Source organism: Triticum urartu, chromosome 2A (genome assembly GCF_056163025.1).
Source record: "Triticum urartu cultivar PI428250 chromosome 2A, HENAU_Tu73, whole genome shotgun sequence".
Lineage (NCBI taxonomy): Eukaryota > Viridiplantae > Streptophyta > Magnoliopsida > Poales > Poaceae > Triticum > Triticum urartu.
In genome coordinates this window covers 193773727-193793406 of record NC_141874.1, presented here as the reverse complement: position 1 = coordinate 193793406, position 19680 = coordinate 193773727, and the positions used below count along the sequence as shown (strand labels likewise).

The window sequence follows — 19680 nt, the reverse complement described above, 5'->3', positions numbered from 1 at the left end:
AAAGGTGGCTTGCCGGGGGGCCCGGCAAGCCGTGCCTCACGGGTAAAACTTGTGAAGATGCTCAATGTTCCAGTAGTTACTCACCGGAACGGCATCTTCGGTCTCCAGGCGGACAGCGCCGGCCCTGGTGACTCGTATTACCCGATAAGGGCCTTCCCACTTTGGCGTCAACTTGTTGGAATTCTTGGACGATTGAACGCGCCGAAGGACAAGGTCGCCTTCCTCAAGGCTTCGGGCATGAACCTTGCGACTATGGTAGCAGCGCAAGGCTTGCTGGTAGCGTGCTGCTCTCACAGCCGCCTGAAGACGATCTTCCTCAAGGAGCATTGTGTCATCTTGCCGCAGTTGCTCTTGCTCAAGCTCATCATAAGCGAGCACTCAAGGTGACCCGTATATGATTTCAGTGGGGAGAACTGCTTCTGCCCCGTATACTAGGGCAAAGGGTGTCTGGCCGGTGGCTCGATTTGGCGTCGTCCTGATCGACCAAAGAACCGTCGGCAACTCATCAATCTAGCGCCTTCCACTCTTGTGCAGCCTGTCAAAGGTCTTGGTCCTTAAGCCTCGCAGTACTTCAGCATTTTCCCTCTCATCTTGACCATTGCTTCGTGGGTGAGCAATGGAAGCGAAACAGACTTTGCTGCCGAGGTCTTGGATATATTGCATGAAGGTGCGGCTTGTGAACTGTGTGCCGTTGTCGGTGATGACCCTGTTGGGTACACCAAAACGGCACACTAGTCCCTTGAAGAACTTGACGGTGACTGAGCTGTGACCTTCCTCACTGCCTCCACCTCCGGCCACTTTGTGAACTTGTCGATTGCAACGTACAAGTACTCAAAGCCCCCGATAGCGCGGGGGAAAAGGCCCAGTATGTCGAGCCCCCAGATCGAGAAGGGCCAGGAGAGAGGAATGGTTTGAAGGGCTTGAGCTGGCTGATGAAGCTTCTTTGAATGGAACTGACACGCTTCACACCTGGTGACTAGTGTCGTCACATCCTGGAGGGCGGTGGGCCAGAAGAAGCCTTGCCCAAATGCCTTGCCGGCAAGGGCCCTTGACCCGATGTGGGATCCACATATGCCTCCATGTATCTCTGCCAACAGCTCCAGTCCTTCCTCCCGAGGGATACACTTCAATTTCACACCGTTCGGCCTCTTTCTGTACAGGACGTCATCGACGAACTGGTACATGGTAGAGTAACGGGCTACTTTTTCCGCTTCTTCCTGCTCTTCAGGAAGTTCCCCTATTTGGAGGAATCGACGGTATGTTGTGCCCACGCTGGAGCCTGGGGCTCGACAGCGAGGACTAAAGGCATTTCCTCCGCTATGGGAGCGGCTGTCTCGACGGCAAGAGCTTGACGCTCCGCCGGAGCTAGCCGTCCCGTGGCAGGTTCAGCGTCCCCGGCAACATCCTTGCCGGCGGCTCCGGGGAGCTCGGCGGGAAAGTACTTTCCAGGTCCTGATTTCCTCCTCTTGTTCTGCTCTATTGATGGATCAACGGATGGTTGAGTTAGCTGGAGCACAAAGGTACCTGGTTCCACAGGTAGCTCGAGGGCAGCGCGTTTTGACAGGTAATCGGCAATATCGTTCTCCGCTCGGGGAACGTATTCAGCCTGTATACCGTCGAAACGCTCTTCCAGCTTTCTCACTTCATCGACATAGGCCTTCATAAACAGGCTCTGGTAGTCCTTGTTGACTTGCTTGACGACGAGTTGCGAGTCGCCCCTGACGATGTGCTTCTTGATTCTGCAATGAACTCCGCCAGGACTCGGCTTTGAATCGTCGAAGTACTTTCAAACTTGAGGCCAAAGCTGGACAGCTCCAGTGCCCATTCCACAATTCTTCCCGTTGCATCTGGATTGTGCAATATCCATTGCAGAGGGAGGCGAGTGACGACAGTGATCTCATGTGCCTGGAAGTAGTGACGCAGCTTCCTCGAGGCCATAAGAAGGTCGAAGAGCAGTTTCTGCCCGCCGGAGTACCTTGATCTAGCTCCCTGCAGGAGGGAACTAACAAAGTAGACCGGGTGCTGCATCATTTTCTTCTTCGGCGGCACTTCAACTGGCTGTGTCATCTCTGCATTGGTGGTGTCGGGCGCTGTCGCTGCCATTACCTCGTCGTCAACCTCTCTCTGCGCCACTAGTGCGGCGCTGACCACCTGGTTCATTGCCGCCAGGTATAGCAGCAACTGGCTCCTGTGGCCTAGGTGCAACTAGTATTGGCGCGGAGGAGAGGTACTTCTTCAAATCTTGCAATGCTGCTTCGGCTTCTGGCGTCCACTCCATCGGGCCCGCCTTTTTCAGGATCTTGAAAAAGGGAAGGGCGCGCTCGACAGACTTGGAAATGAATCTGCCCATGGCGGCGACGCAACCAGCAAGCCGACACACATCCTTGATTCGCTTGGGTGCTTCAATCTGCTCTATAGCTTTCATCTTATCCGGATTGGCCTCTATCCCACGCTGTGATACAAAGAACCCGAGAAGCTTGCCGGACGGGACGCCAAAGACGCACTTCTCAGGGTTTAGCTTGAGATTGATCTTGCGCAGGTTTGCAAATGTTTCTTGCAAATCCGGTATGAGGGTTGCCCTGTCCTTGGTTTTGACCACTATGTCATCCATATAAGCTTCCATATTTCTTTGGAGCTGGGGTTCAAAACCAATCTGGACCGCCCTTGCAAACGTCAAACCAGCACTCTTCAGCCCAAAAGGCATCCGCATGAAACAATACGTACCACATGGGGTGATGAATGCTGTTTTCTCTTCGTCTTCTCTTGTCATGATGATCTGGTGGTAGCCGGAGTAGGCATCGAGGAATGACAACAGATCACACCCAGCTGTGGAGTCGACAATCTGGTCGATGCGCGGCAACGGGAAGGGGTCCTTAGGACAAGACTTATTGATATCTGTGTAATCAATACACAGCCTCCACTTCCCATTAGCCTTGCGCACTACGACCGGATTGGCCAACCACATTGGATGGAGCACTCCTCTTACCAAACCCGTTGCTTCCAGTTTCCGGATCTCCTCTGTGATGAACTCTTGTCGTTCCAAAGCTTGCTTTCTGACCTTCTGCTTGACGGGCCGCGCATGAGGACAGACAGCAAGGTGGTGCTCAATCACCTCCCTGGGAACGTCGGGGATGTCGGAAGCTTGCCATGCAAACACATCGACATTCGCCCGCAGGAAGGTGACGAGCGCGTCTTCCTATTTGTCGTCAAGGGTGGAGCTTATGGTGAACGCCCCTCCCGTGCCGTCCTCATTGACAGAAACCTTCTTGGTTCCCGGCGGTATGGCCCTGGGCTTCTTGTTTCCGCCAGTGGAGCTCTCTGGCACGTCCTCGATGGGAGTGCTACCCTCCGAAGAGGTGCGCTTGCCGGAGTGGGTGTCCGAGGTCCCACCGGTCTTCTTCTTCTTCTTCTTCTTCTTCTTCTTCTTCTTCTTCTTCTTCTTCCCTCCCGGGGTCCCAGCGGCAGGAGCAAGTGCCCTAGTGGCGGCAGCTGCTGCAACTCCTTGCTGGTATAGTTGGTCAGCGCAAATTAGCGCATCTTTCTTATCGGAGGGGATGGTAATGATCGTCACAGGTCCTGGCATCTTCAGGGTGTTGTAGGCGTAGTGTGACACCGCCATGAACTTGGCCAGCGCTAGGCGGCCAAGGATCCCGTTGTAAGGCAAGGGGATCTTGGCAAGATCAAACACGATCCTCTCCGTCCTGTAGTTTAGATTGCTTCCAAAAGTCATGGGCAGCGTGACCTTTCCCTTAGGTTGGCTTCTTCCCGGGTTGACCGCCTGAAACATGCCCGTCTCTTCGAGGTCTCCATCAGGAATCTGCAGTTTCTCGATCACGGCAGGCGAGATCAAGTTCAGACCGGCCCCGCCATCGACTAGCATCTTTGTCACCTTGAGGTTGCGTATTGTTGGTGAAAAAAACAATGGCAAGCACCCGACTGCAGTAGTGCGATCAGGGTGATCCTCAGTGTCAAAAATGATACGTGTGCTGGACCACTTCAGCGGCCTTTGGGCATCAAACGATGGCTCTGTCGCTGTAATCTCTCGCGCCCACTGTTTAAGCTGGCGGTGAGAAGTATGCAGCGAGGCGCCGCCGTCGATGCACATGGCCTCTGTAGCTTTCTGAAACTCTTGGTCATCGGATTCGTCGTCCTCTTCGTGATCGTCGTCTTCTGGCTTTTTGTCACGGCCCCGGGTGGGCCTCTCCTGTTGTTTATCCTTGCCGCGACGGCCCGCCTGGCCGTCACGCTTCTTGCCGGACCCCTTAGCACCGTCTTGGCCCTTCTCCTTGTCCCGCCTCTCATATTCAGCACTCTCCTTCTCAGCGAGGAGCTCAACCTGTCGGCAGTCTTGGAGAGCATGGCCTTTGGTGCGATGGATCTTGCAGTATCGCTTGTCGGAGTTTCCTAGCTTCTCAGCAACCGCCAAGGCCCGGCAGGCGATATATCCGGCAATTTCCTTACCGGGGTCATCTGCCTTGGTTTTCTTGGTGGAGCCGGTGTCATCAGATCCCTCGACGGCAAGCACGGCTTTACCTTTGCGCTTCCTGTTGCGGCGCCGGCCCTTCTTCGCCGGGGCGGCAGTATCTTCATCTGAGGAGTCGGTTTCCACGCCGGCGTCTTCGCGGGGGTACTTCCTTCCCTCTTCAGCCGGGGACATCTGTCAGCAAGAACATATTGTTCTGTTACATCTTTCACCTTGTTCATTGCCAGCTCTTCGCGCATCTTGCGGTTACGCACGTTCTGATGGAACACGCTGATGATGGCGGCAGGGTGAACATCAGGGATATTGTACTGTATCCGGCTGAACCTCTGTATATACTTGCGGAGACTCTCGCCTCCCTTCTGAGGAATGACGTGCAGGTCGCTCGCTTGGCCATGGGCTTGGTGGCCTCCAATAAAGGCGCCCACAAACTCATGGCACAAATCCGACCAGGAGGAAATAGAGTCTACCGGCAAGTGCATCAACCATGACATGGCGTTGGGTTTAAGAACCAACGGAAAGTAATTCGCAAGAACCTTATCATCGCGGGCTCCGCCAGCTTGCATCCCAATGGTGTAGATGCTGAGGAACTCGGACGGGTGGGTCTTGCCGCTGTACTTTTCGCCCATGTCAGGTTTGAAGGTGCGGTGAGTGGGCCACTGGAACTGCCGCAGCTCATGGGTAAAAGCCGGACAGCCTACCTCGTAAGGTAGGCCTCCAGGGCTCTTCGGTGCCGGGTGGTTCACAGCAGGCCCTGCTCGCCTGTCTGACTGGTGGCGCGCTCCGCGCCGGCGCTCGATAGTGGTTCGAGCGTCTTCATGTTCTCGTTCCCGAAGGACTTGGCGCTGGTCACAGTGGGTCCGCGGATCGGACGACACTATGGAGATTTCATCGCACGTAACGTCGCGATGGGCTGGCGTTCGTGGTACCGGGCGAGGAGGAGGCGAGTGCACCGTGGTCGTGGAGCTGCCGGCTTTCCTGCCACTGGTGCGCGGGACTCGGTCGGAGCGTCGACCCGGGGGCTCCACCGGACTCGGTTCGTCTTTCTTGGCCACCGCAACAAGGCTTCAGATAGTGGCTCTCCATTCGTCGAGTTTCCCCGTAGTGGGAGGAAAATCAAGGAGCAACTGCGCGCGTGCCAGGGCTTCTGTTGGCGTTGGTGGCAGCGAAACCTGCACGGATCGCGACGCGCTTCGACTTCTGACCATGTCAGAAGGAGCTCTATCACGACCCCGTGGTCGCATGCCATCTTCACCAGCGCCTCAGCGAGCGGGCAGGTCTTCTACCTCCCGGGAGTGGCGCTCGGGGCTCTTCCTGCGGCGATGCCCGGGGTCTTCGGCGTGATTATGCCGTTCGTCGTGCGCCGCTTGAGAGGAGCGCGCCGTCGGCGCCGGCGTGGGAGTCTTGGAGGCCCTCGCATCGCCTTCGGGCGGGGTGGCAGCGATCTTGGAAGGCCCCGCGCCACCCGCGGAGGGCCTGGCTCCGTCTTTGGATTTGGCGGCGTGCGGCCCGTTACCAAGCACACGAAAATCGCCGCCTCGCAAACTCCAGCTGCTGGGACGGTGTTGGTGTTCGCGAACGACGCCCCAGGTCCTTTCTGCGACCGGTCCGCTGCTCGCCCCCGTCGGGACGGGATGTCCGGCTTCCGACAGGCCAACCACCACCGTCGTCTTCTTCTTGGGCGCCATGATGATGAAGAAGCATCGAACTAACTGGTAAAGCCGATTCTCACAACTGCGCCCCCTACCTGGCGCGCCAAAGATGTCGGTGGGAACGACACCTATGGGATCACAAGAATCTCTACTACGGTTGTGGGGCGCGGGGTTGTGAGAAGAGCGGATCAAACAGATAGCACACGGTTCGTTTATCCAGGTTCGGGCCGCGAGGATGCGTAAAACCCTACTCCTGCTTTGGTGGATTGTATATCTGTGTTCTTGAGCTAGCTATGGGGCGTGAGGAGCTCCAAAAAGCCGAATCCTCCTCCTGGTCGCCTCGGGCCTCCTTTTATAGGAAAGGGGTTGCCACAGTGGCACACAGGAGGTGGAAAGGGTACAGTGATGTGAGGTTATCCCTTGCATTACATGACAAGGCGCATTTAATGCGTCTTGCCCAGGTGTCCTTGCTTTATCGGGGATGGGGGAGAGCCCTGTCTCGTCCGTCGCCGCTCCCTCTCAAGTCGACACGCGCCCTGGCCAGTGGCGCCCACGATGCCATGTACGCAGGCAGGCAGCTGAGGTGGCGCAGTGGTGGGTCTCCATGAAGATCCGCATGCCGCCACGCAGGTGCTTGCCCAGCTGGTTGGGTCGGCAGCTGCATGCGAACAGCGGTGGAGGTTTGACTGGCGTGGGCCTGATGGTGGCCCAACGGGTGTTCTTGGCAAGGGCCTTGCCGGAGCCCCGGCAAGGGTCTTGCCATGGCGCCTGCTGTCATCCCCGGCAAGGCTCTTGCCGGGGGCCTTGTGGTCCTCCTTGGCTGGGATCCCGCCAAGGATCATCATCTTCTAAAGGGTGTATCTGATCTTGAATGTCTTCACAAAGATCCGCATGCCACCACGGGGATGTCTCCCGAATCCTTGCCCCATGGTGGCAGTGGACTCAAGGGTGACTCACTCCATAGGTGTGGGGCGAGCTGCCACGACTAGGGTCTTGTCGGGTTTGCTAAAACCGCCTCCCGGCAAGGATCTTGCCGGGGGGTCCGCTTCGTCCCCTTTGCTCTTTGTGGTCTTGGTCTTGGCGTCGTTCTGCTTCTCCTGAGCTTCGGCCTTACCTTGGCTCACCTCCCTTGCCTTGCTTAGTGTGGTGGTGCCCGTGGCTCAGACTGTCCGTGCACAGTTATAGGGGAAATATTGTTGTGTGAAGATGATATTTGTTTAGTCCGAAGACATGTGTTGTTCTTACTTACTTTGTTGATCAGTAGAGTTTGTACTGTTTCATTGTGACACTCATTTCTATGTATGAGAACTAGTTAAATATATTAATAATGTACTGCACTTGCTAATTAGTGTCTAGTTTACTGTAGACTGTTGCTCAAGTACTTGTGATATATGAATATGTGCGTGTGAATGTGATGTGAAACATTTCTATTCTGTCCTATAATTTTGTTTCTTCCCTCTTTTGCTTGTCAATAGTTAAAAGTGTTCATGTCCTGTTGATTCCCTTTCGTCATTGGTGTTTGTCTGTGTTAGTGTTTTAATTTCTTAAGCCTAATAAAAATAGCAAAAAGATAGTGAGTATGTTCTGTATCTTCCTTTTCTGTTTGTATTTCCTTTTTTGACGATCTTTGGGAACAACCTTGTTTAGTTTAGGTTTATTTTCTTGCATTCATGATAGGAATTGTGTTACCTAGATTTAGCCGAGCATAGTTGTCATCGCCTAGTCCCTGTGGGGAACACGACACTCGCGATTTGGGCGAAATATCCCACCGCACCTACAAATGATCATTTTGGCACCGTTGCCGGGGACTAGCGTCGAGCGATTGTGTCAGGCTATAGACTAGGTTTTTCTTCTTTTTCTAGTTTGTGCCATATATTTGTGATATATCTCTAACCACTAACCCCTGTTCTAGTTAGTATCTTTTTGTTTTCTTTTCCTTTTGCAGGTTAGAGCTATCTACTCAGTTATGGCATATTATTCAGATTGTCTCGGAGATGCGAGGAACACTACAAACAACACAGAAACTATTCAAGAACTGATAAGTAAGATTTCCCATCGATTAGATGATTTAGCTCGGCAACGAGAAGTAGTTTTTGAGGATAGGGCTAGCTATTATGATCCTTATTCTAGAGGTCATCCTTATGTTGCTCCTACATGCCATATTTGTGGATTTTAGGGCCATTCACCCGCTGAATGTCAGCGTGGTTACTCTCACTCTCCCGATTGTTATGGCATGAGCTTCGCCCCATAGCCTAGCTCATACCAAAACAATTACTCATATGGGTGGCCTGAAAACCAGAATATGTCATATAGGAGCAACAACCCTGGGAATTAGGTACAATGAGGAGAGCAACAACTATGCTCCACAACAGATTTATTCACCTCCTACTCATATACCGCAGCACCAGGAGATGTGTCCAATGGAGTTAAATGGTCCTCCACTTGGTCAACCAACAACTCATGCACCTGTTGTGCAATCTCATGTGCAAGTGCCCACACAAGATGAGTTCGATGACATAGACAAGCTCACACTTTTGAGTCTCGAGTTCACTTGGAGTTCCGAGGATGATCCTATTAGGAAGGTGATACTTGAGGAAATGAGGAAGATTAAGAGTGGAAAGGAGCTAGTGGAAGAAGTAAGGAAGATTGAGAAGAACATCAACGCTGGAAGTACTATCTCTTCCCTCCTTGAGCTGAGTGTTCCGGGATATCCCTTGAGGCATGTGAGGTTCCAATACCATCACATCTAGCTGAGCAAGATAGCAAGTACCTTGAGTAAGAGATACCTCAGATTGAAGAAGATGAACTAGAAGACAAGAAACAAGATGATCAAGAGCTGCAATTCCCAAGTGATCAAGTTGAAGACTCATCATCTACTACTCCTGAAGAAGTACAAGAAGCTGCTGTAGATGAAGATGAAGAACCTGAGATTCATTGGCCTACTGTCATAAATGAGCATGATGTGTCAGGTTTACCCAATCCTCTTGATGACATGAGTCTGTATGATTTATTTGCTTCTACCTTGCATTACATGATGCCATCACTTAAGATTGATTTGAAAAATCATTTGCTTGGATATGATGATACATACACTGTTGGTGGCATTGCTCATTCATGATGATCACAATTACTTTCCTCATGATAGCCCTATGCTTAATGAAACATATCATTCCCATGCTAGTCTTGAGCTTAATGATAAATATCATCCTCATGTTAGTGTTGACTTTGCTGATTTCTACCATCCTAAACATGTGCTTTATAGCTATGCTTATGTAATTGGATACTCGATTGATGACTTGAAGGGTATTATCCCTACCGCTTGCATTGTCTCTTTTGTGGAGTGTTCTTTCAGGTTTTTGCTTGTGCACGAATCAATACATGCTGACCAGGTTCGAGGTGACATTCCTTGGGACCCCGGTGGATTCACGGCATGGTGATGAGGAGAAGCAAGGAGCACACACGAAGAAGAGTGAAGCTGGAGTAGGCATGAGGATAGAGAAGCAAAGGAGAAGAGCTGCAGCTTAGAGAGTGATCAAGCGAGTGCTACTTCATAGTTTCCGGTGAGCTGTTTCATGACCCATTCTGAACATCATAAATACATGCTGAATTCAATTGCTAGTTGGGTTGCTTGAGCCAGTTATTACTTGTTGTCAAGCTGAAATTCACCTTTGGCATCGTGCTTGATGTAAATTTATGAACTTGATTTCTGAATGCCTTGTAAACTAGTGATCTACACCATGCGTGCTTTGCTGAAATTAGTGAGAACTATTAGTTTTGAGAGCTCAAATCCCTAGTACACGAGAAAACTTCGTCATTTTCTGCATTTACTATGATACACCTAGATCACCATGTTTAGATGCTGAATTTGTTCTAAGTGTGTTCCCATTGAGAGCAATCACCTAACCACTATGGATTAGCATGCTATGTTCCCTGGATTGGTAGCATGTGAACTAGACATGGAGAAGTGAGGATTCCTGTTTTTGTGCTTATGTGTTGTTCATTAAAAAAAGGTATTTCTTATAATGAATAATAATCTGATCTTACCTAACAGTAGCATGTCATGTTCCCTGGATCGGTGGCTTGTGAAATCTGGTTGGATCGGATAGGAGTTAATTATATTATAAAAAATTGTAATTGTCGAACCAGGTGTATACCATGTTCTCGGGATCGGTGGTATGTTCCTTTGGGGAGACAAACAAAAAAAACTAATAATTGGTCGAGCTAGGTGTATACCATGTTCTCGGGATCGGTGGTATGTTCCTTTGGTGAGACCGATAAAATATTATCATTACTTCCTTCAAATTCAATAAGTGCTTCAACCATAATGCTATGTTCCTGGTAATAAGTTATTTTTTGGGATCATGCTCTCTTTAGGAATCCTTTGGCACAAGTAGCATTTGAACTTGTTGATCTACTTTTATCATTGTAAAGGTTTAAAATAATTGAGTCTACTAGTATCCTATTGCTTTGTAGCACTCTTAACCATTGATTTTGATTAGCTAATTCCAAAGCATGCTTTGTTTGGAGATCTACTTCACTGGGACATTCTCCAGTCAGCTCACTGTTCATTATCTAGCTCTTGTCATATTCCTTTGCTTGAGGACAAGCAAAAGTTTAAGTGTGGGGGAACTTGATAAGCACATTTCTTATATACAATTTGGGCACACAAATTCACCATTTATTGAAATATATCCATCCATTCTTGCTATGACTTGTTGAATATTCGAATGATAATCATAAAAGAGAATGTTGACTAGTGAATTGTTTATTTTGTAGAAAAGTGCGCAAAGGCACTATAATCGTCAAGACTTCTACTATGTGGCTAACGAGAAGAGAGAAGGTTATGAAAGAAATGCGTCAAGGCCTGAGCGTGAAGGAAAGAAGTAATGTAGGGGAGCAAACTAAAAGAAGAGGAGGATCTTCTTGGGCAGAAATGAAGAGAAGAGGAGGGCTAATGTGCAAGTATGGCAGATCAGAGAGGGGAATGAAATCCCTAGCCGCACCTCATTGCCAATCGGGCCTGGCATCTCTCTTCCTCTCCCTCACCCCTTCCTCTCCACCACCGGCCGCCGTCGCGGCGAGGCCAGTGTAGCGGTGCGCCACCCAGCCATCCATCCATTCCATCTCCACCACGCACCGCGCACCACCAGCACCATCTCCTTCTCCTCCCCGAATCCATCCATCTATCCATCCACCACGCCATCACATCACCAGCACCCCTCACCACCAGCGCCATTACTCCACTTCCTCCGCTTCCCTTCTTTTCTGAACCTCAACGCCTTCTGCTACTGCTCCCTCTCTCAACGCCTCCTGCTGCTGCTCCTTTCTTCTTTCACCGCTCCCTGCTGCCCTTCTACTCTTCCTGCTGATGCTCTTCTTGTGACCCTGCTGCTGCTACTTCTTCCCTTACCTTGTTGTTGTTCTTCTCTTTCTCTATGTACCTTGCTGATGTCCCATCTCTCCTAGCGCTGCTGCTGCACTTCTTCTAAAGCCTTCTCCTCACACCCGCTGCTGCTTCTTTTCTCCCCACACCTCTTGCTGCTGCTCCTAGTATTTCTGAACCACAAATCTGCTGTTCTTCTCCACCAAACCAAACCTGCTGTTGTTCTATTTGTGTGTGTGTGTTTGTGTGATTCATAAAGAAATATTGTTGTGTGAAGATGATATTTGTTCAGTCCGAAGACATTTGTTGTTCTTACTTACTTTGTTGATAAGTAGAGTTTGTACTATTGCATTGTGACACTCATTTCTATGTATGAGAACTAGTTAAATAGATTAATAATGTACTGCACTTGCTAATTAGTGTCCAGTTTACTATAGACTGTTGCTCAAGTACTTGTGATATATGAATATGTGCCTGTGAATGTGATGTGAAACATTTCTATTCTGTCCTATAATTTTGTTTCTTCTCTCTTTTGCATGTCAATAGTTAAAAGTGTTCATGTCCTGTTGATTCCCTTTCGTCATTGATGTTTGTCTGTGTTAGTGTTTTAATTTCTGAAGCCTAATAAAAATAGCAAAAAGATAGTGAGTATGTTCTGTATCTTCCTTTTCTGTTTGTATTTCCTTTTTTGACGATCTTCGGGAACAACCTTGTTTAGTTTAGGTTCATTTTCTTGCATTTCATAATCGGAATTGTGTTACCTAGATTTAGCCGAGCATAGTTGTCGTCGCCTAGTCCCTGTGGGGAACAAGACACTCGTGATTTGGGCGAAATATCCCACCACACCTACAAATGATTAGTACATGGAGAGAAAATTGTGGACTTGATTGCGGTTACCACGCCCTAATTAATTGAGCATTAAACCAAACGCGTCTAAAGTGTCTCTGGTGGTCGAAATGCATTGAGAGAAATGCATCATAATAAAGCGCGCCCTGTAAACTGTGACGGATGGTGGAGTAGTATGACGGTGCAAAACCAAGTACGCGTACTACTGCGCTTGGCTCTTCGCCCCTTCGTGAAGTCAAACAATGATGGTACTCCGCATACTACAGTGTATGACTCTAACAATCTGACACCGAATGGACTGATGCATGTCCACCGAGGGTAGGTTGCATTAGTTAAAAGGCATAAGCGAGCTTCACCTTGTCCTGCAAGCTTCTCCTTGTTCTATGAGTTGACGGGACACACCAAAAAGTAGTGCTAGTCCATACACCCTCCTTTCCGGTTAATATGGCTTAATCTTTTTTGCGGGTAAATGAGAGAGCTTTATTCATATATAAGCATTCTTAGGACGATCAGCCAAGACACTGGTCACTAGGAAGCGAGGTACCCCGCAAAAAAAGAAGTAGGAAGCGAGGTGTTTCATCAAGCCAGCTCTCGGCCACATTCAAAGTGCAGCAAGCACGGTTCGCACGAAGATGCGCCGCAAGGTTTGCTGACCTGTTTACATGGTGAATAACAAAAAAAGAGGAAATATTACTGAGCGCTACTATTTGTAACAGGATATGAGCCAGAATTAAGCGAGAATTGTGGCGAGTGTTCCATGCAATCAACTTCCATTATCACATGCGAGAACCCTCGAAGAGAACCAAATGTGTTGAAGATTGCTTTATCACATTTTAAAATTATAATAAGAGTGCAGACGCTCCTCCATCCGGTTCCTAGTACTAGTATAGTACGTACCTTTATGGACTATAGTAGTATTACTAGTAAATTTTGTGCTTGGCTATTCGGGAAGTCGAACAATAATAGCACTAGTAGTATAGTGTATGCTTCTAGAAATCTGACACCGAATTAACTGTTGCACGTCCACCGCCTGAGCGAGGGAGAGCTTGCATTAGTCAAAAGTTTCTCCTTGTCCTATGAGCCACCGCGTGCAAGCTTCTCCCATCCTACAACCTTCTCCTCGTTCGGCAAGTTGACGGGACACATCAAAGTAATGCTAGTCCATGCTGCCTCCTCTCCGGTTAATATGGCTTAATTTCAAACGAGATAAATACACTGTCTGTCACTGTATATTTGTAAAAATATGGTCAGTGGACTTCATAATACGCTCATTGCGCTCAATATATATATATATATATATATATATATATATATATTCCGGTGTTCATACGGTCACTAGCTCACCCTGACTGAGTATGTGTGTGCATGCACATGTAGGTTGAGCACTTGAGCGTGACCGTGTGTGTTCCGTCGTGTGTTCGGACATGCATGCATTAGGGCATCGCGCGCGTTTTTGCGTCCATGTGTACGTGTGACTGTGGCATACACGTAGGGGGAGTACGTGTAGGGGCCACTAAGGAGCAGACAAATCACACAGTAAGTTAGTCGGAAGAAGCAACCATCATTTCACTCTTGAATGACACGTACACAATATAAAATGGTTGATATGGAGAGAAAAATAAAACCACTATATATACACTAGCAGGAGCCTAAGCTACAAGCCTGCTTGCTTAGGTTGCTCTCTTCACAAGCATAGAACGACGGGCCAGATCCCGCAGCTGGGGGAAGGGAACAATGTTCTGTGTAGACGCGGTCGACATCGGCGAGGGAGAAAACCCACAGTCGGTGCGTCCCAATCGGGGGTCACCGCGGTATGGGCTGATGCCGCGTCCCAACCGCCCTTCTAGCTACAGCCCGACGTCCCAGGTAGTCTATCTTCCTTTTGGAGCCGGCTTGCTCCACTGCTGTAGCTCCATCTCCATGTCGATCTTTCTCTACTTCTACCGGCTTCTACTTGTGATGAGTTTATGTCTCATGAACTAGTGCCAGTACTATTATTCTAATCACACTTCTTCAATATCTTTGCCATGAGGGATGCTCAGGTCGATTTTAGTGGAACTGCACAAAAGCATTGTATGATCCGAGGGTGCCAGCCGTCTTTCCTTCAACAGGTTCTACCTGCCCAGGAAATTATATCATGTTTAGGGTTTAGGGTTTAAGTCGTAGTGACCCCATCAGTAGTTTTTCTATCGTACACGCTCTCACAACTTTTTTATTTAGTTGTGAAGTAAATATTGGCTATGATCTGTGAATCATTGAGATGCATCAGCATGCTGTTAGGTTTCCTTTGTATTTGATGGAATGTTGTAACAGGGCAACCTTGGAATAGGAATGAAAATGGAGTGGAATAGTTTCCGTTTTTCCGGAGAAAAAATGGAAACGGAGAGAAACCAACGTTTCATTTCGTTGGATCGCGCCATCGAGCAAAACCAACGTTTAAATCACGTCTGGCATGTTCGTGTCTCACCCTCCTCCACGGCTCGACCCCACACAGTCGCTCGGCATGCCACTCACCGCAAACCGAGTAGTATACCATAACTTTCCCGCCTGCTTGTCGATGGATCGCACCATGGAGTACTAGCACTACTGGAAGAGATTGACGAGTTGGGGGAGGACAGCTAGCTATAGCACAGACTCCCAAGAACTTACTACTGGAAGAGATCGCGCATGTTGTAGCCGGCTATTGCGACCTTTGAACGCGGAGCAGCCACGTGCACCTGGAAGCGGTGCGGGCGACGCTCTCTCGACCGGCGCGCCGCTTCAATGCCGGCGCTAGTGAGAGGTCGCGTTCGCTCTGGCCGGGCATGAATGCGGCACTGACCGTTTCGGGCGGGAAGCACGCGCGAGTGATGAAGAGGGTTCGGGTTGGTCAGGACCGGCCGTGGCAGCGGTCCCGACGTGCGCAAACAAGAGATGATGTACGTTAATATTGCTGCGTATATAATTAACAATGTAAATAATGTGCCAGTTGGAAAAATATGATTGGAGATGGAGATGGAAATGGAATTTTACGTAAACACGGTTATGCATGTCTATGTCTATGTGTGTGTGCGCGACGACTCTCGTGACCTGGAAGTGGGTGTGTGTTTTTGGTCGAATTTTCTTAAGGGAGGGTAGTGTACCACATGTGAAGGAGATGAAGTGCGACCAGGACGCGTGGGCGTGGGTCGTTAGTTCATTGGAAGTAGTACCAGTTTTCTTCACTGTATATTAAATAAAGAGTTTCATTTCATACTTACACAATTTAAAATGATTGTTATGGAGAGAATAAGAAAACCACTCCACTATATTTTAGTCGTATACATGAGAGTACTATATGGACGCAGCTTCATTGACTTAGTGCACCTGCCTTTGGATTTACGACAGGTGGGCCCAAAATGTGGCTGGCTCACCTGTCATACAGCCAAAAGCAGGTGCAGTGAAGGCACCGGAGCTCAGTCCGTACTACAGTAGTATATATATAAGCGGGAGCCTCAGTGCTTGTTCGCTAGGATTTGCACTCTCCACACGCTCGCCGCACTACATATATGTTACACGCTGGAGGCTCAGCGTTCATTTGCTAGGGTTTGCTATATTCACAGGCTCTCACCCTCTCTTCACCAGATCTAAACAAGACTGCATTGGCCTCTTGTCTCTCTCTCTCTCCCCCCTCACAGCGGGTGAAGGAGGCGTCCCTATCCCGTCGCACCAGGAAGGGGAGGAGGTGCAGCGTTCACTCTATCGCCTTCGGCGAGGGAGGCAATCCACTGCCGGCTGCGCTACTCTCTTTCACCCAGCGCCTGTGCGGGAGGGCCACCGACCCCTTCTTCCTCGTTGTCGTACGTAGTGTGGGCAGATCCGGCCTCCCGCCGCACGCCTTGCCACATCCCGACGACCCTACGGTATAAGTTTCTTTGAAACCGTCGTTGCTCTAGCTGCATGTGGATCTTTTTCGATCTGTAGTCGAATCTAGGTCTTGGTTCAAAGAGGAAAGAAGGGTGCAGTGGGCTGGAGCAAGAATCTAGGACGTTGTTCAATGAGGAAAGGAGGGGCGGAAAGTAGTATAGACTAGCTATCCAGCCGCTTTGTAGGTCGAAAAGGGAAAAAGGGGGTAACCCAGTACACACATCTGTAAGGAACCGATCTCTTTGTTGAAAAGGGAAAGAAACTAGGGGGTCGGGTAGTTTGTGCACAACTAGATTTGCTGCCCTCACATAAGAAGAAGGTTCAAAGAGAACAAATATGGGACCAGCGCATATATGCTGCTTGGCTACATACTCTGAATCACCCATTTATACGTGTGGACGCACATGGTGCTGGCATGTCCCAGGCATCTATTTTGCTTTTGTTAATCTCAGAATTAACTACTGATCTATTTTAAAATAATTTCTCTATTAATATGAATTAATGCAACCGTTCTAGAAATGCTATTGTCCTATACTTTGTTTTCCATCAAGATAAGGTAGATGCTTCTTTTTGTGGCTGCATGTTTCATCCTCCTTTATTGGCCGGTAATTGTTTTCTTTTTTGCCTCTTAAAACATGGATATCTATTCAACTTGTTGCTATAGAAAACTTAAATATCACACCGGCAACTTTTCTTGATTTCAGTGCAACTACACAAAACTTGATTGGATTTCCTATTCGTGTTGGTAGATTCATATTTTATGTTGGTCGTCTCATGAAAGGTCAGTACAGGACTTCATCCACATGATTGTGCAGTGTGCTTTGAGATGTTGTGCTACTTGTATTGGTACTGTTTTAAATAAATGATGAATTGAAGCTATTTTATTGCTGTCTTTTCCCATTAAGTAGTGAACAAAAATGGGACCAACCCAGACATGATGCTTGTTGCTTTGTTACAACAAATTCAGCATCACCCCCTTTATAAGCCAGTAATTGATGCCACTCTCAGAATTAACTACTGAATCTTATTTCAAAACTGCAACACTTGTTAGGGATTGGCGGGATTACCATTTTTGTGGCCGCATGTTTCATCCTCCTTTATTAGCCAGTAATTGACTCCTTTTTTGCCTCCGTTTATACAGGGATATCTATTCAACTTGTTGCTATTGCAACATTTTGCTTCGCCACGTGAAACACTTTTCTTGATTTCAGTGCAACTGCACAAAACGAGATTGGATTTCCTATTCGTGTTGGCAGATTCGTATTTTATCGTTGTCGGTCTCATGAAAGGTCAGTACAGGCCTTCATCCACATGATTGTGCAGTGTGCTTTGAGACATTGTGCTACTTGTATTAGTATTGTTTTAAATAAATGTTGAATTGAAGCTATTGTATTGCTGTCTTTTCCCATTAAGTAGTGAACAAAAATGGGACCAACCCAGACATGATGCTTGTTGCTTTGTTACAACAAATTCAGCATCACCCCCTTTATAAGCCAGTAATTGATGCCACTCTCAGAATTAACTACTGAATCTTATTTCAAAACTGCAACACTTGTTAGGGATTGGCGGGATTACCATTTTTGTGGCCGCATGTTTCATCCTCCTTTATTAGCCAGTAATTGACTCCTTTTTTGCCTCCGTTTATACAGGGATATCTATTCAACTTGTTGCTATTGCAACATTTTGCTTCGCCACCTGAAACACTTTTCTTGATTTCAGTGCAACTGCACAAAACGAGATTGGATTTCCTATTCGTGTTGGCAGATTCGTATTTTATCGTTGTCGGTCTCATGAAAGGTCAGTACAGGCCTTCATCCACATGATTGTGCAGTGTGCTTTGAGACATTGTGCTACTTGTATTGGTATTGTTTTAAATAAATGTTGAATTGAAGCTATTGTATTGCTGTCTTTTCCCATTAAGTAGTGAACAAAAATGGAACCAACCCAGACATGATGCTTGTTGCTTTGTTACAACAAACTCTGCATCACCCCCTTTATAAGTATATGGAAGCACATACTGTTGTTGCGCCCACTCTACCCTGGAACTGAATCTTAGTTCAAAACTGCAAACACTTGTTAGGGATCGGCAGGAGTACCATTTCTGTTAGGGATCGGCCGGAGTACATGTTTAAGAAATGTATTGTTCAGATAATGTCTTTGTTATTATATATCAGTTACAAACTTACAGTGTTTTACAAATGGTACTATCCTTCTTTGTAGTTCTTTCTACATGTTTAACCAAGGTATTGTTAAGATAATGTCTCTGTTAAAATGAATTAGTAGCATTGTTTTAGGAATGATACTTTTCTACTTTTTCGTTCTTTATACATCTTGAAACAAGGCATTGTTAAGATAATGTCTCAGTTAATATGAATGAATCACACTGATTGAGAATTGCTACTCTCCTGCTTTGTTTCCCATTAAGATAAGGTAGATCAGTAGATGTTTTTCTTCTGGGAGTACAAGTCATCAACCGTTATTTCTCAGTAATTGTTTCCCTTATACCTTTTATTGCTTACAGGGATATCAAAATTAAAGCTCGTTTTTATTCCAACTTTGATTTTAGTTCAACTACACAAAAGGAGCCAATGTGTCCAAGGAAAACTGCTGCATTACTGGGTCCAGTTGGTCGTTCCACTTTGCAGAAAGAAGCAGTCATTGTTTGCGCTACATTACAGAAGGAATGACCGAGAAGCTTTACAGAGTATTAGGCCTTCCACTATGTAGGCCAAAACAGGTGCCAATTTCACCTTTTCTTAGTTTGGCACCGTATCCCTCCATTGCTACAGCCGGTGCCATAAATATTAGACACCGGTGACATGACTAGTCTGCAGAGACCATTGGCACTTTAACAACACGTGGAGTACCCTGGGCAAGAAGTGCCCAAACAACTACAAGAAGCGACAGGACTCCACGATCATAGGCATTACATATTTTGAATGGGAAAAGCTTGTCAAAGTTTAATCATTGATGTTAGCAAGAAGCGACAGGACTCCACGATCATAGGCATTACATATTTTGAATGGGAAAAGCTTGTCAAAGTTTAATCATTGATGTTAGCAAGAAGACATTAGTTTAATATATTGGAATTGGAAAACCTTGTCAAAATTTGCTCATTGATGTTAGCCAGAAGACATGCATTTGATATTTTTGAGTGGGACGCCCTTGCTGTGAGCAGTGTCGAGTTTTTTTTCCTATTCCTGTGTTTAGTTTAGAAGTAAATAGTTACTCCGCTAAGATATTCCTGTGTTAAGAGTTTGTTTTGAATATTGTCTATGTAATGCCAGGCCTTGTGTTTGATTGCAAAGTTGAGCTTGGAATGTTGGGGCATGCGGCATCACGAGCTATTCACCGTGCCTCCTGAGAATAATGCTTCGTATTGTTTTGCATGTCGATCTAATGCCAGTGATTTGCTAGTTAAGAAGATCATCCTC

At 47.7% G+C, this 19680-nt stretch overlaps 1 protein-coding gene and 1 pseudogene across 1 annotated transcript in view; one reads left to right on the top strand and one right to left on the bottom strand.

Annotated features, from left to right (window-relative positions):
- LOC125535664 (equilibrative nucleotide transporter 3-like) overlaps nt 1–19680 on the bottom strand; it is an 87063-nt gene that overhangs the window by 48127 nt on the left and 19256 nt on the right. The window lies entirely within an intron of this gene.
- LOC147984504 (uncharacterized) lies at nt 8614–9657 on the top strand (annotated as a pseudogene).